Source organism: Oncorhynchus keta, chromosome 27, assembly GCF_023373465.1.
Source record: "Oncorhynchus keta strain PuntledgeMale-10-30-2019 chromosome 27, Oket_V2, whole genome shotgun sequence".
In the NCBI taxonomy this organism is placed as follows: domain Eukaryota; kingdom Metazoa; phylum Chordata; class Actinopteri; order Salmoniformes; family Salmonidae; genus Oncorhynchus; species Oncorhynchus keta.
Window position 1 is genome coordinate 19212331 of NC_068447.1, and position 14131 is coordinate 19226461.

A 14131-nucleotide genomic window follows, 5' to 3' on the forward strand; every position below is an offset into this window, starting at 1 on the left:
ACATGGAAGAGGATTAGCGTTAGTGAAGGATAGATGTGAAAGTCAATCTGTTTACTGACATAGTGCTCCAAATCCCCTCAGGCCCATCAAAGAGTAACAAGACAATACACTTTTTATTTAAATATTTGTATTATGTTTTTTCACTCTCTCGCTCTCTCTTTTCTCTCTCCTTTTCTCTCTTTCTCTCTCTTTCTCTCTCTCTCTCTCTCTCTCTTCTCTATTTCTTTCTTTCTCTCTCCTCTGCTTTCCATACATGCCCTTTTAACCTGCTTTCTGTGAAATCCCTCGGAAAGCTCTGTCTACTCTATACACTTTATCCCAAAGATTAGAAGGGATTTGTCCCTGTGTCAGCGCAGATTGGAGGGAGGCAGAGAAGAATAGGACTGTAGGAGGGAGTAGTAGAGGTGGTAGAGGAGGATAGGACTGAAGGAGGGAGTAGTAGAGGTGGTAGAGGTGGATAGGTCTGAAGGAGGGAGTGGTAGAGGTGGTAGAGGTGGATAGGACTGAATGAGGGAGTATTATAGTTGATTAGGACTGATTGATGGAGTGGTAGAGATGGATAGGACTGAATGAGGGAGTAGTAGAGGTGGTAGAGGAGGATAGGACTGAAGGAGGGAGTAGTAGAGGTAGATAGGACTGAATGAGGGAGTAGTAGAGGTGATAGAGGTGGACTGAAGGAGGGAGTTCTAGAGGTGGATAGGTCTGAAGGAGGGAGTGGTAGAGGTGGTAGAGGTGGATAGGACTGAATGAGGGAGTATTATAGTTGATTAGGACTGATTGATGGAGTGGTAGAGATGGATAGGACTGAATGAGGGAGTAGTAGAGGTGGTAGAGGAGGATAGGACTGAAGGAGGGAGTAGTAGAGGTAGATAGGACTGAATGAGGGAGTAGTAGAGGTGATAGAGGTGGACTGAAGGAGGGAGTTCTAGAGGTGGATAGGTCTGAAGGAGGGAGTGGTAGAGGTGGTAGAGGTGGATAGGACTGAATGAGGGAGTATTATAGTTGATTAGGACTGATTGATGGAGTGGTAGAGATGGATAGGACTGAATGAGGGAGTAGTATAGTTGATTAGGACCGATTGATGGAGTGGTAGAGATGGATAGGACTGAATAAGGGAGTAGTATAGTTCATTAGGACTGATTGATGGAGTGGTAGAGATGGATAGGACTGAATGAGGGAGTAGTATAGTTGATTAGGACTGATTGATGGAGTGGTAGAGGTGGATAGGACTGAATGAGGGAGTAGTATAGTTGATTAGGACTGATTGATGGAGTGGTAGAGATGGATAGGACTGAATGAGGGAGTAGTATAGTTGATTAGGACTGATTGATGGAGTGGTAGAGGTGGATGGGACTGAATGAGGGAGTAGTATAGTTGATTAGGACTGATTGATGGAGTGGTAGAGATGGATAGGACTGAATGAGGGAGTAGTATAGTTGATTAGGACTGATTGATGGAGTGGTAGAGGTGGATAGGACTGAATGAGGGAGTAGTATAGTTGATTAGGACTGATTGATGGAGTGGTAGAGATGGATAGGACTGAATGAGGGAGTAGTATAGTTGATTAGGACTGATTGATGGAGTGGTAGAGATGGATAGGACTGAATGAGGGAGTAGTATAGTTGATTAGGACTGATTGATGGAGTGGTAGAGGTGGATAGGACTGAATGAGGGAGTAGTATAGTTGATTAGGACTGATTGATGGAGTGGTAGAGATGGATAGGACTGAATGAGGGAGTAGTATAGTTCATTAGGACTGATTGATGGAGTGGTAGAGATGGATAGGACTGAATGAGGGAGTAGTATAGTTGATTAGGACTGATTGATGGAGTGGTAGAGATGGATAGGACTGAATGAGGGAGTAGTATAGTTGATTAGGACTGATTGATGGAGTGGTAGAGGTGGATAGGACTGAATGAGGGAGTAGTATAGTTGAATCGGACTGATTGATGGAGTGGTAGAGATGGATAGGACTGAATGAGGGAGTAGTATAGTTCATTAGGACTGATTGATGGAGTGGTAGAGATGGATAGGACTGAATGAGGGAGTAGTATAGTTCATTAGGACTGATTGATGGAGTGGTAGAGATGGATAGGACTGAATGAGGGAGTAGTATAGTTGATTAGGACTGATTGATGGAGTGGTAGAGATGGATAGGACTGAATGAGGGAGTAGTATAGTTCATTAGGACTGATTGATGGAGTGGTAGAGATGGATAGGACTGAATGAGGGAGTAGTATAGTTCATTAGGACTGATTGATGGAGTGGTAGAGATGGATAGGACTGAATGAGGGAGTAGTATAGTTCATTAGGACTGATTGATGGAGTGGTAGAGGTGGATAGGACTGAATGAGGGAGTAGTATAGTTGATTAGGACTGATTGATGGAGTGGTAGAGATGGATAGGACTGCATGAGGGAGTAGTATAGTTGATTAGGACTGATTGATGGAGTGGTAGAGATGGATAGGACTGAATGAGGGAGTAGTATAGTTGATTAGGACTGATTGATGGAGTGGTAGAGGTGGATAGGACTGAATGAGGGAGTAGTATAGTTGATTAGGACTGATTGATGGAGTGGTAGAGATGGATAGGACTGAATGAGGGAGTAGTATAGTTGATTAGGACTGATTGATGGAGTGGTAGAGGTGGATAGGACTGAATGAGGGAGTAGTATAGTTGATTAGGACTGATTGATGGAGTGGTAGAGATGGATAGGACTGAATGAGGGAGTAGTATAGTTGATTAGGACTGATTGATGGAGTGGTAGAGGTGGATAGGACTGAATGAGGGAGTAGTATAGTTGAATCGGACTGATGGATGGAGTGGTAGAGATGGATAGGACTGAATGAGGGAGTAGTATAGTTGAATCGGACTGATGGATGGAGTGGTAGAGATGGATAGGACTGAATGAGGGAGTAGTATAGTTGAATCGGACTGATGGATGGAGTGGTAGAGATGGATAGGACTGAATGAGGGAGTAGTATAGTTGAATCGGACTGATGGATGGAGTGGTAGAGATGGATAGGACTGAATGAGGGAGTAGTATAGTTGAATCGGACTGATGGATGGAGTGGTAGAGGTGGATAGGACTGAATGAGGGAGTAGTATAGTTGAATCGGACTGATGGATGGAGTGGTAGAGATGGATAGGACTGAATGAGGGAGTAGTATAGTTGAATCGGACTGATGGATGGAGTGGTAGAGATGGATAGGACTGAATGAGGGAGTAGTATAGTTGATTAGGACTGATGGATGGAGTGGTATAGGTGGATAGGACTGAATGAGGGAGTAGTATAGTTGAATCGGACTGATGGATGGAGTGGTAGAGATGGATAGGACTGAATGAGGGAGTAGTATAGTTGAATCGGACTGATGGATGGAGTGGTAGAGATGGATAGGACTGAATGAGGGGTAGTATAGTTGAATCGGACTGATGGATGGAGTGGTAGAGATGGATAGGACTGAATGAGGGAGTAGTATAGTTCATTAGGACTGATTGATGGAGTGGTAGAGATGGATAGGACTGAATGAGGGAGTAGTATAGTTGAATCGGACTGATGGATGGAGTGGTAGAGATGGATAGGACTGAATGAGGGAGTAGTATAGTTGAATCGGACTGATGGATGGAGTGGTAGAGATGGATAGGACTGAATGAGGGAGTAGTATAGTTGATTAGGACTGATGGATGGAGTGGTATAGGTGGATAGGACTGAATGAGGGACTAGGGACTTGTAGCTTGAAGAACACTCAACAATGTTGAGAGTATGTATTATGTAATCATGAGGAATAGCCTACTACACATAACTCAGCATGTACTCTTACACAGACATAATAGGTTTGAATAAAGTTTAAAGATGAATATAGATGACTAGGTCGACACTGATAGGTTGGAGTTTAACTAACCTCTGAGTGTTTCTGAAGCCTCTTAGCCCAAGGTGTGTGTGGGGGGGTATGTCAGTCATTGTTAGCGGGCTCTGACATGTCATCCCAACGTCCCACTTCGGTCTGTCCTAGTTCCAGGTCACCGCCAGTGTCTGCAAGACTCTGAGACAAGACTCCCAGCCTGAAGACCAGAGAGGAAGATGAAATGGGAATAAAGAACTTAGAACCTGTTCATGGAACACATTTAGAATGAACTATTTAGTCATGTTCAACTCTATAGGCACAGCACAGTGGCTTTGTGAGATGATGGTAAAGGCCTTCACTATATGTATGGTTTGGTAAGACAGATCAGCTTCCTGGTTCTGGGATTCAGACACACACTACATCACCAGTTTAATTGAATGCTTAATTAAAAGTTGAGAGCAGTGGGTCTTTTCCAATGCTAAGCGATTGGCCACTGCAGAGACAGTTTTACTAGGTGTGTGTAGATTGTGTGTGCGTTTGTGTACACTACAGGCCTGGCTGTTCACGTCATAACTACAGTATCAGTTTCACTAATTACACACATACTTCAGGGATAAGGCTGCTGTTGTAAAACCTGAAGCAAATACTGCCTAATCCAAAGATAGGGTGTCTGTGTCTGTCTGTCTGTCTGTCTGTCTGTCTGTCTGTCTGTCTGTCTGTCTGTCTGTCTGTCTGTCTGTCTCTGTCTCTCTGTGTGTGTGTGTGTGTGTGTGTGTGTGTGTGTGTGTTGTCCTCCTCTTTCCTGTATTAAGCCAATATGACTGTTAACTAACTGAGAGATAATGGGGTGGGCATGCACGTGACTGTATGTTAACTAACTGAGAGATAATGGGGTGGGCATGCACGTGACTATATGTTAACTAACTGAGTGATAATGGGGTGGGCATGCACGTAACTGTATGTTAACTAACTGAGAGATAATGGGGTGGGCATGCACCTGACTATATGTTAACTAACTGAGAGGTAATGGGGTGGGCATGCACCTGACTATATGTTAACTAACTGAGAGATAATGGGGTGGGTATGCACGTGACTGTATGTTAACTAACTGAGAGATAATGGGGTGGGCATGCACGTGACTATATGTTAACTAACTGAGAGATAATGGGGTGGGCATGCACATAACTGTATGTTAACTAACTGAGTGATAATGGGGTGGGCATGCACGTGACTATATGTTAACTAACTGAGAGATAATGGGGTGGGCATGCACGTGACTATATGTTAACTAACTGAGAGATAATGGGGTGGGCATGCACGTGACTATATGTTAACTAACTGAGAGATAATGGGGTGGGCATGCACATGACTATATGTTAACTAACTGAGAGATAATGGGGTGGGCATGCACCTGACTATATGTTAACTAACTGAGAGATAATGGGGTGGGCATGCACGTGATTATATGTTAACTAACTGAGAGATAATGGGGTGGGCATGCACCTGACTATATGTTAACTAACTGAGTGATAATGGGGTGGGCATGCACCTGACTATATGTTAACTAACTGAGTGATAATGGGGTGGGCATGCACCTGACTATATGTTAACTAACTGAGAGATAATGGGGTGGGCATGCACCTGACTATACAGTTGAAGTCGGAGATTTACATACACCTTAGCCAATTACATTTAAACTCAGTTTTTCACAATTCCTGACATTTAATCCAAGTGAAAATTCCCTGTCTTAGGTCAGTTAGGATCACCACTTTATTTTAAAAATGTGAAATGTCAGAATAATAGTAGTGAGAATGATTTATTTCAGCTTTAATTTCTTTCATCACATTCCCAGTAACTAACTGAGAGATAATGGGGTGGGCATGCACCTGACTATATGTTAACTAACAGAGATAATGGGGTGGGCATGCACCTGACTATATGTTAACTAACTGAGAGATAATGGGGTGGGCAGTGGGTCAGAAGTTTACATACACTCAATTAGTATTTGGTAGCATTGCCTTTAAATTGTTTAACTTGGGTCAAGCGTTTTGGGTAGCCTTCCACAAGCTTCCCACAATAAGTTGTATGAATTTTGGCCCATTCCTTCTGACAGAGCTGGTGTAAATGAGTCAGGTTTGGAAATGATGACTTGGAAACAGGCCACTAGGGGCAACATTGGGGGCTGTTACCTTCAAATAGGTTTCGGTTTTGCCAGGGCAGTGCGGATGTGGATGGCGGATGCACGCAAGCTACTGTCTCTGATTCCAAATGTTGCATGTTTGTATCCAGCGATAGAAAATTGTTTTGGATATTTTAGTTTTAAGCCTATCCCAAACCTTAACCCTTACCTTAACCAATCAGAGTTAATGCCTGAACTTAACCCTAACCTTAACATGATTTAATTAATGTCTAAACTTAACCTTAAACACGTAGACATTTGAAGTTTGGAACAACTTCAAAATGTTATGTTTGAGAAATATGGATGACTGAGAATGTGAGAGCTGGTAGGGTATGACAACACCCTTCTACACCTGCATTGCTTGCAGTTTGGAGTTTAAGGCTGGGTTTCTGTACAGCACTTTGTGACATCAGCTGAAGTAAGAAGGGCTATATAAATACATTTGATTGATTAGAGGGGCATAATCACAATCTGGGTCACACACACACACACACACACACACACACACACACACACACACACACACACACACACACACACACACACACACACACACACACACACACACACACACACACACACACACACACACACACACACACATACTACTAATAGAATATTACTTGTTATTTTCAGTATTATTGCTTTTATTTGTATGTGTTTTACCTTTTCTAGTATCATCTCTAGAAAAGCAGCTCTCAGCCATTGCTGGGTAGTTGTTTTGTTCTATGTGTTCATGTGTCCTCTGGTCCAATGCTGATGGGGCGATGGTGTGTTTGTGGTTGTATAACGGTGCACCTGTGGTCTGTTTTGTGGGTGACTGAGGTCAGAAACACTAACACCAACACTAACCTCAGGCTATTGTAGAGAGGGATAAATTACGCAGAGAGACAAATAAAGGAAAGGTGAGGGACTAGGCCTAGGGTATTGAGAAAGAGGGATGGTGAGAGAGGAGATGAGAGAGAAGATGAGAGAGAAAGGGAGATGAATAGACCTAAGGTATTGAGAAAGAAGGATGGAAATGAAGATGAGAGAGAAAGGGAGAGCTGTGTCTAAGGATTTCTTCCTGGATCATTTGGCCTGGACAAGAATCTCCTGCAGGGATAGTGTGGGTCTGTGTGTCTGTGTGTATGTGTGTGTGTGTGTGTGTGTGTGTGTGTGTGTGTGTGTGTGTGTGTGTGTGTGTGTGTGTGTGTGTGTGTGTGTGTGTGTGTGTGTGTGTGTGTGTGTGTGTGTGTGTGTGTGTGTGTGTGTGTGTGTGTGTGTGAGGAGAGGTAATTGGCGTGTCTCTCTGGCTGAAAGGCCCTGGCTAACTCTCAGAGTAGAGCAGGAGAGGAGCTGATAACATGGCAATTAAGGCAGAGACAGAAGGGCCCAACACATCAACACAACACTGGAGAAACCCCCAGAGAGCGAGAGAAGAGGAAGGAGAGAGAGAGAGGACAAAGAGGAGGAAGGGGAGAGAGGAAAAGAAAATGTCAACAAGTGAAGAACCAACACCATTGTAAATACGTTAACTGTTTGCATATCGTTACAACACTGTAAATAGCCATAATATGACATTTTAAATGTCTCTATTCCTTTGAACATTTTGTGAGTATAATGTTTACTGTTCATTTTTTGTTCATTTCACTTTTGTTTATTATCTATTTCACTTAAACATATGTTTCCCATGCCAATAAAGCTTTTTGAATTGAATTGAAAGAGGATGAGATGGGAAGAAATGAGGGGAAAGAGTGAGAGGTGGCCGAGGGGACAGGAGAGGAGATAGAGGGGGAGGGACAGTAATGGGGGAGGATGAGATGTGAAGGAATTAGAATAGAGAGAGGTGGCTGAGGGGAAAGGAGAGGAGATAGAGGGGGAGGGACAGTAATGGGGGAGGATGAGACGTGAAGGAATTAGAATAGAGAGAGGTGGCTGAGGGCACAGGAGAGGAGATAGAGGGGGAGGGACAGTAATGGGGGAGGATGAGATGTGAAGGAATTAGAATAGAGAGAGGTGGCTGAGGGCAGAGGAGAGGAGATAGAGGGGGAGTGACAGTAAAGGGGGAGGATGAGATGTGAAGGAATTAGAATAGAGAGAGGTGAGTGAGGGGAGAGAAACTCTGTACATAAAAGACAGTTTAGTACCTACCCCATTCCAGTACAAGGTACCTGCATCAGCAGTATTAGCACAGCTTCCTTCCACGCCTCTCCTCCCTGTCCCCCCCCTCTTCTTCCCCCTGCTCCCCCCCAGTATGTGAGATATGAGGTAGATTGGAGGTTTACAGAGGAACACAACAGCCTGACTTTATCAGAACACAAAAAGCTAGCTACCAAACTTCCAAAGGAGATTGACAGACACCTGCTGAGCCACATTGACTCTTCCTCTGCTTGATCATAATTCCTATTGCTTACAAATGTATTTTTTATCTTTCTGTCTCTCTCTCTCTCTCTCTCTCTCTCTCTCTCTCTCTGTCTCTCTCTCTCTGTCTCTCTCTCTCTGTCTCTCTCTCTGTGTCTCTCTCTCTCTGTCTCTCTCTCTCTGTGTCTCTCTCTCTCTGTCTCTCTCTCTCTCTCTCTCTCTCTCTCTCTCTCTGTCTCTCTGTCTCTCTGTCTCTCTCTCTGTCTCTCTCTCTCTGTCTCTCTGTCTCTCTCTCTCTATGTCTCCCCCCTCTCTCTCTCTCTCTCTCTCTCTCTCTCTCTCTCTCTCTGTCTCTGTCTCTGTCTCTCTCTCTCTCTCTCTCTCTCTCTCTCTCTCTCTCTCTCTCTCTCTGTCTCTCTCTCTCTCTCTCGGTGCATGCTGGGTGTTTTTGGAGTTTGAGTGTTTGGTGTGGAAAGCTCTATCCTAACTAACTTTCTTGATTCTATTATTTTCTTTACATGTTATTTTCTATGGTGGAGGGTTAATACAATATTTGTTTTTAGCGGTATCCAAAGTTTTTTTTTCAAAGTTAGGGTGGAAGAGGACAGAGTAACGTTCCTGGGGGTTGGAAGGTGTAGTGTGCGCAATGGCTTCTCAGCCTAGCGCGGAGGAGACGCTGTCGATACAGCATGGATTCAGGTGTGTTCCTGAGAACGGAGTTAAGGTGGAGGAGGTTCTGCTCGCGGTCGGTGAACAGGTAGGAGCTGAGTTTATACATTCTGCTTCTAGAATGAACAAAGCTGTGGTTGTGTTCATGAAATGGGCTAATTTGGTCGGTAGGCTAATTGCTAGCGGAATATTTGTAAGGGATGTGTTGGTGTCAGTTTCACCTCTCTCTACCCCTTCAACAAGAGTTGTAGTGGCAAATTTGCCTCCGTTTATTACGGATGATCAAATTAGGAAAGAGCTGAGTCGTTTTGTTAAGTTTGCTAGCGGTTTCCGTGTACTGTCAGCAGGTTTTCAGGCAGATGCCGTTAAGCACGTTGTTTCGTTCAGGAGGCAAGTGTTTATGTTTCTGAACAATAATGAGCAACAGCTAAATGTGCATTTTAAAGTGAGGCATGGGGAGGGGCTCTATGCAGGTTTTGCCAGCACAGATAGTCTACGGTGTTTTGAATGTGGGGATTTGGGGCACAAGAGCTTTGCGTGCCCACATAAAGGCCATAGACAAGGGGAGGGTACGAGCGCAAGGGGGGGAAATCGAGGTCAAAATGCAGGGGGTAAGGAGATGCAGACAGCAGACGCTGGGCCTAGTCAGTCTAGAGATGGTGGTGTAGATGAGGCTGGGTCTAGTCAGGCTAGAGATGGTGGAGAAGCAGAGGCTGGGTCTAGTCAGGCTAGAGATGGTGGTGTAGATGAGGCTGGGTCTAGTCAGGCTAGAGATGGTGGAGAAGCAGAGGCTGGGTCTAGTCAGGCTAGAGATGGTAGGGTAGTAGAGGCTGGGTCTAGTCAGGCTAGAGATGGTGGAGAAGCAGAGGCTGGGTCTCGTCAGGCTAGAGATGGTGGGGTAGCTGAGGCTGGGCCTAGACATGCTATGGAGGGTGGTGCAGATGATGCTGGGCCGAGTCATGCTATGGAGGGTGGTATAGCTGAGGCTGGCCCTAGTCATGAGGGAGAGAGGGTTTTTGTGTATGGTGATTTGTATCATGTGGTAGATGGAAAGGTGAGTATGGTACATGTATGCAGTACAGGATATATGTTTTATTTTTTTATTTTAGGAGTGGGGGGGTGAGTTTTAAATGAATTGAGAATGTTTCAATAAAGAAAGACCAAAAGTCAAAAAGTCTCTCTCTCTCTCTCTCTCTCTCTCTCTCTCTCTCTCTCTCTCTCTCTCTCTCTCTCTCTCTCTCTCTCTCTCTCTCTCTCTCTTTAAATTCAATTCAATTTAGAGGCTTTATTTTGATGGGAAACATATGTTTACGTGGCCAAACAACAGAAATAGATAATAAATAAAAGTGAAATAAACAATAAAGATTTACAGTAAATATTCTTGCAGAATTCTGCATGCAGTCTCAGTTTGAGGATTGTCCCATTTTGTGAATTCTTGGTTGGTGAGTGGACCCCAGACCTAACAACCATTTCTATTTTATTTATTTCACCTTTATTTAACCAAGATAGAGCAAAGCAGTGCGACACAAACAACACAGAGATACACATTGGATTAACAAATGTACCGTCAATAACACAATAGAAAAATCTATATACAATGTGTGCAAATGTAGTAAGATTAGGGAGGTAAGGCAATAAAAAGGCGAAATAATTACAATTGAGGAATTAAACACTGGAGTGATAGATGTGTAGAATGTGAAACTGGAGATACTGTGGTGCAAAGGAGAGAGAAAATAACATGGGGATGAGGTAGTTGGGTGGGCTATTTACAGATGGGCTATGTACAGGTGCAAAGATCAGTTAGCTGCTCTGACAGCTGATGCTTAAAGATAGTGAGGGAGATATAAGTCTCCAGCTTCAGTGATTTTTTCAATTTGTTCCAGTCATTGGCAGCAGAGAACTGGAAGGAAAAGCGGCCAAAGGAGAAGTTTGCTTTGGGGATGACCAGTGAAATATATCTGCTGGAGCGTGTGCTATGGGTGGGTGCTGCTTTGGTAACCAGTGACCTGAGATAAGGATGGGCTTTACCTAGCAAAGACTTATAGAAGACCTGGAGCCAGTGTGTTTGGCGATGAATATGACTTGAGGGCCAGCTAACGAGAGCATACAGGTCACAGTGTTGGGTAGTATATGGGGCTTTGGTGACAAAACGGATGGCACTGTGATAGACTACATCCAATTTGCTGAGTAGAGTGTCGGAGGCAATTTTGTAAATGACGTCGCCGAAGTCACGGGTCAGTAGGATAGTCAGTTTTACGAGGGTATGTTTGGCAGCGTGAGTGAAGGAGGCTTTGTTGCGAATTAGGAAGCCGATTCTAAATGTAATTTTGAATTGGCAATGCTTAATGCGTGTCTGGAAGGAGAGTTTACAGTCTATCCAGACACCTAGGTATTTGTTATTGTCCACATATTCTAAGTCAAAACCATCCAGAGTAGTGATGCTAGACAGGCGGGCGGGTGTGGGCAGCAATCGGTTGAAGAGCATGCATTAAGTTTTGCTTGCATTTAAGAGCAGCTGGAGGCCACGGAAGGAGTGCTGTATGGCATTGAAGCTTGTATGGAGGTTTGTTAACACAGTGTCCAAAGAAGGGCCAGAAGTATACAAAATGGTGTCATCTGCGTAGATGTGGATCAGAGAATCACCAGCAGTAAGAGAAACATCATTGATGTATACAGAGAAAAGAGTCTGCCCGAGAATGGGTAGGATAGATATAGGTCTGTAACAGTCTATGGTGTCTCCCCTTTGAAGAAGGTGATGACTGCGGCAGCTTTCCAATCTTTAGGGATCTCAGACAATACAAAAGAGAGGTTGAACAGGCTAGTAATAGGGGTTGCAACAATTGCGGCAGATAATATTAGAATGAGAGGGTCCAGATTGTCTAGTCCAGCTGATTTGTAAGGGTCCAGATTTTGCAGCTCTTTCAGAACATCAGCTATCTGCATTGGGGTGAAGGAGAAATGGGGAGGCTTGAGCATGTTGCTGTGAGGGATGCAGAGCTGTTGACCGGGGTAAGGGTAGCCAGGTGGAAAGCATGGCCAGCCGTAGAAAAATGCTTCTTGAAATTCTCGATTATTGTAGATTTATCGGTGGTGACAGTGTTTCCTAGCCTCAGTCCAGTGGGCAGCTGGGAGGAGGTGCTCTTATTCTCCATGGACTTTACCAGTTCCAGAACTTTTTGTGCTACAGGATGCAAATTTCTGTTTGAAAAAGCTAGCCTTTTCTTTCCTAACTGCCTGTGTATATTGGTGCTTAACTTCCCTGAAAAGTTGCATATCGCGGGGGCTATTCAATGCAGAACGCCACAGGATGTTTTTGTGCTGTTCAAGGGCAGTCAGGTATGCAGTGAACCAAGGGCTATATCTGTTCTTAGTTCTACATTTTTTGAATGGGGCATGCTTATTTAAGATGTCGAGGAAAGTACTTTTAAAGAATAACCAGGCATCCTCTACTGACAGAATGAAGTCAATATCCTTCCTGGCTACCCGGGCCAGGTCGATTAGAAAGGCCTGCTCACTGAAGTGCCTTAGGGAGCGTTTGACAGTGATGAGGGGTGGTTGTTTGACTGCGGACCCATTACGGATACAGGCAATGAGGCAGTGATCGCTGAGATCCTGGTTGAAGACAGCAGAGGTATTTTTAGAGGGCAGGTTGGTCAGGATGATATCAATGAGGGTGCCCGTGTTTATAGATTTATGGTTGTACCTGGTAGGTTCATTGATCATTTGTGTGAGATTGAGGGCATCTAGCTTAGATTGTAGGACGTCCGGGGTGTTAAGCATATCCCAGTTTAGGTCACCTAACAGTACAAACTCTGAAGATAAATGGGGGGCAATTAATTCACATGTGGTGTCCAGTGCACAGCTGGGGGCTGAGGGGGGTCTTTTACAAGCAGCAACAGTGAGAGACTTATTTATGGAAAGGTGGATTTTGAACTGTTTGGGCACTGTTTTGAACTTTTTGGGCACAGACCTGGATAGCATGACAGAACTCTGCAGGCTATCTCTGCAGTAGATTGCAACTCCACCCCCTGTGGCAGTTCTATGTTGTCGGAAAATGTTGTATTTGGGGATGGAAATTTCAGAATTTTTGGTAGCCTTCCTAAGCCAGGATTCAGATATGGCAAGGACATCAGGGTTGGCGGAGTGTGCTAAAGCAGTGAATAAAACACACTTAGGGAGGAGGTTTCTGATGTTAACATGCATGAAACCAAGGCTTTTACAGTTACAGAAGTCAACAAATGATAACGCCTGGGGAATAAGAGTGGAACTGGGGGCTACAGGGCCTGGGTTAACCTCTACATCACCAGAGGAACAGAGGAGGAGTAGGATAAGGGTACGTCTAAGGGATATAAGAACTGTATAAGAACTGAGTAATGATCTGGTGTAATGATCCAGAGCGGCAGTAATCCGGTGATATGGTAGAGAGAAGCAGTCCGATACGCTCTGGGTTGATATCGCGCTGTGCAGACTGGCAGGTGTTGTCTGAGCTAAGGTTGGCTGATGACGGGGGAAAAGGCGAGGACCGCTAGCTGTGGCTAACAAAGACCAGCAGCTAGTTAGCTGGTTAGCTCCTGATGGTAGTTCCAGTTATAAGGAATAAAAATAGCAGATCCGTACCACATTGGGTGAGGCGGGTTGCAGGAAAGTATATTTAGTTCATATATCAAATCAAATCAAATCTAAATGTATTTGTCACATACACATGGTTAGCAGATGTTCATGCGAGTGTAGCAAAATGCTTGTGCTTCTAGTTCCGACAATGCAGTAATAACCAGCGAGTAATCTAACCTAACAATTCCACAACTACCTTAAACACAAGTGAAAAGGGATGAAGAATATATACATAAAAATATATGAATGAGTGATGGTACAGAATGGCATAGGCAAGATGCAGTAGATGGTATAGTGTACAGTATAGATAGAAAGTGAGATTATGATATATACGAAAAAGACCGGCTATTTACACGGGATAACACAAGGGACCTATTCCAAGCGCCATCTTGGAAAAGATCCGAACCATAGTGGATAATGGGTTTTATAACTGATTAAAGTATTTTTAGCCAGATCCTAATAGTATGTCAAATTTTATGTTCCT

The 14131-nt window shown here is 44.0% G+C and overlaps 1 protein-coding gene and 1 long non-coding RNA gene across 2 annotated transcripts in view; both read left to right on the forward strand.

Moving 5' to 3' along the window:
* Nucleotides 1–14131, forward strand: part of LOC127912479 (sterile alpha motif domain-containing protein 10-like) — a 183820-nt gene that overhangs the window by 48499 nt on the left and 121190 nt on the right. The window lies entirely within an intron of this gene.
* On the forward strand, nucleotides 1053–3675 carry LOC127912481 (uncharacterized). The gene is made up of 3 exons (XR_008082868.1): nucleotides 1053–1343; nucleotides 2336–3079; nucleotides 3513–3675. It is a non-coding gene; the product is annotated as an uncharacterized LOC127912481 (long non-coding RNA).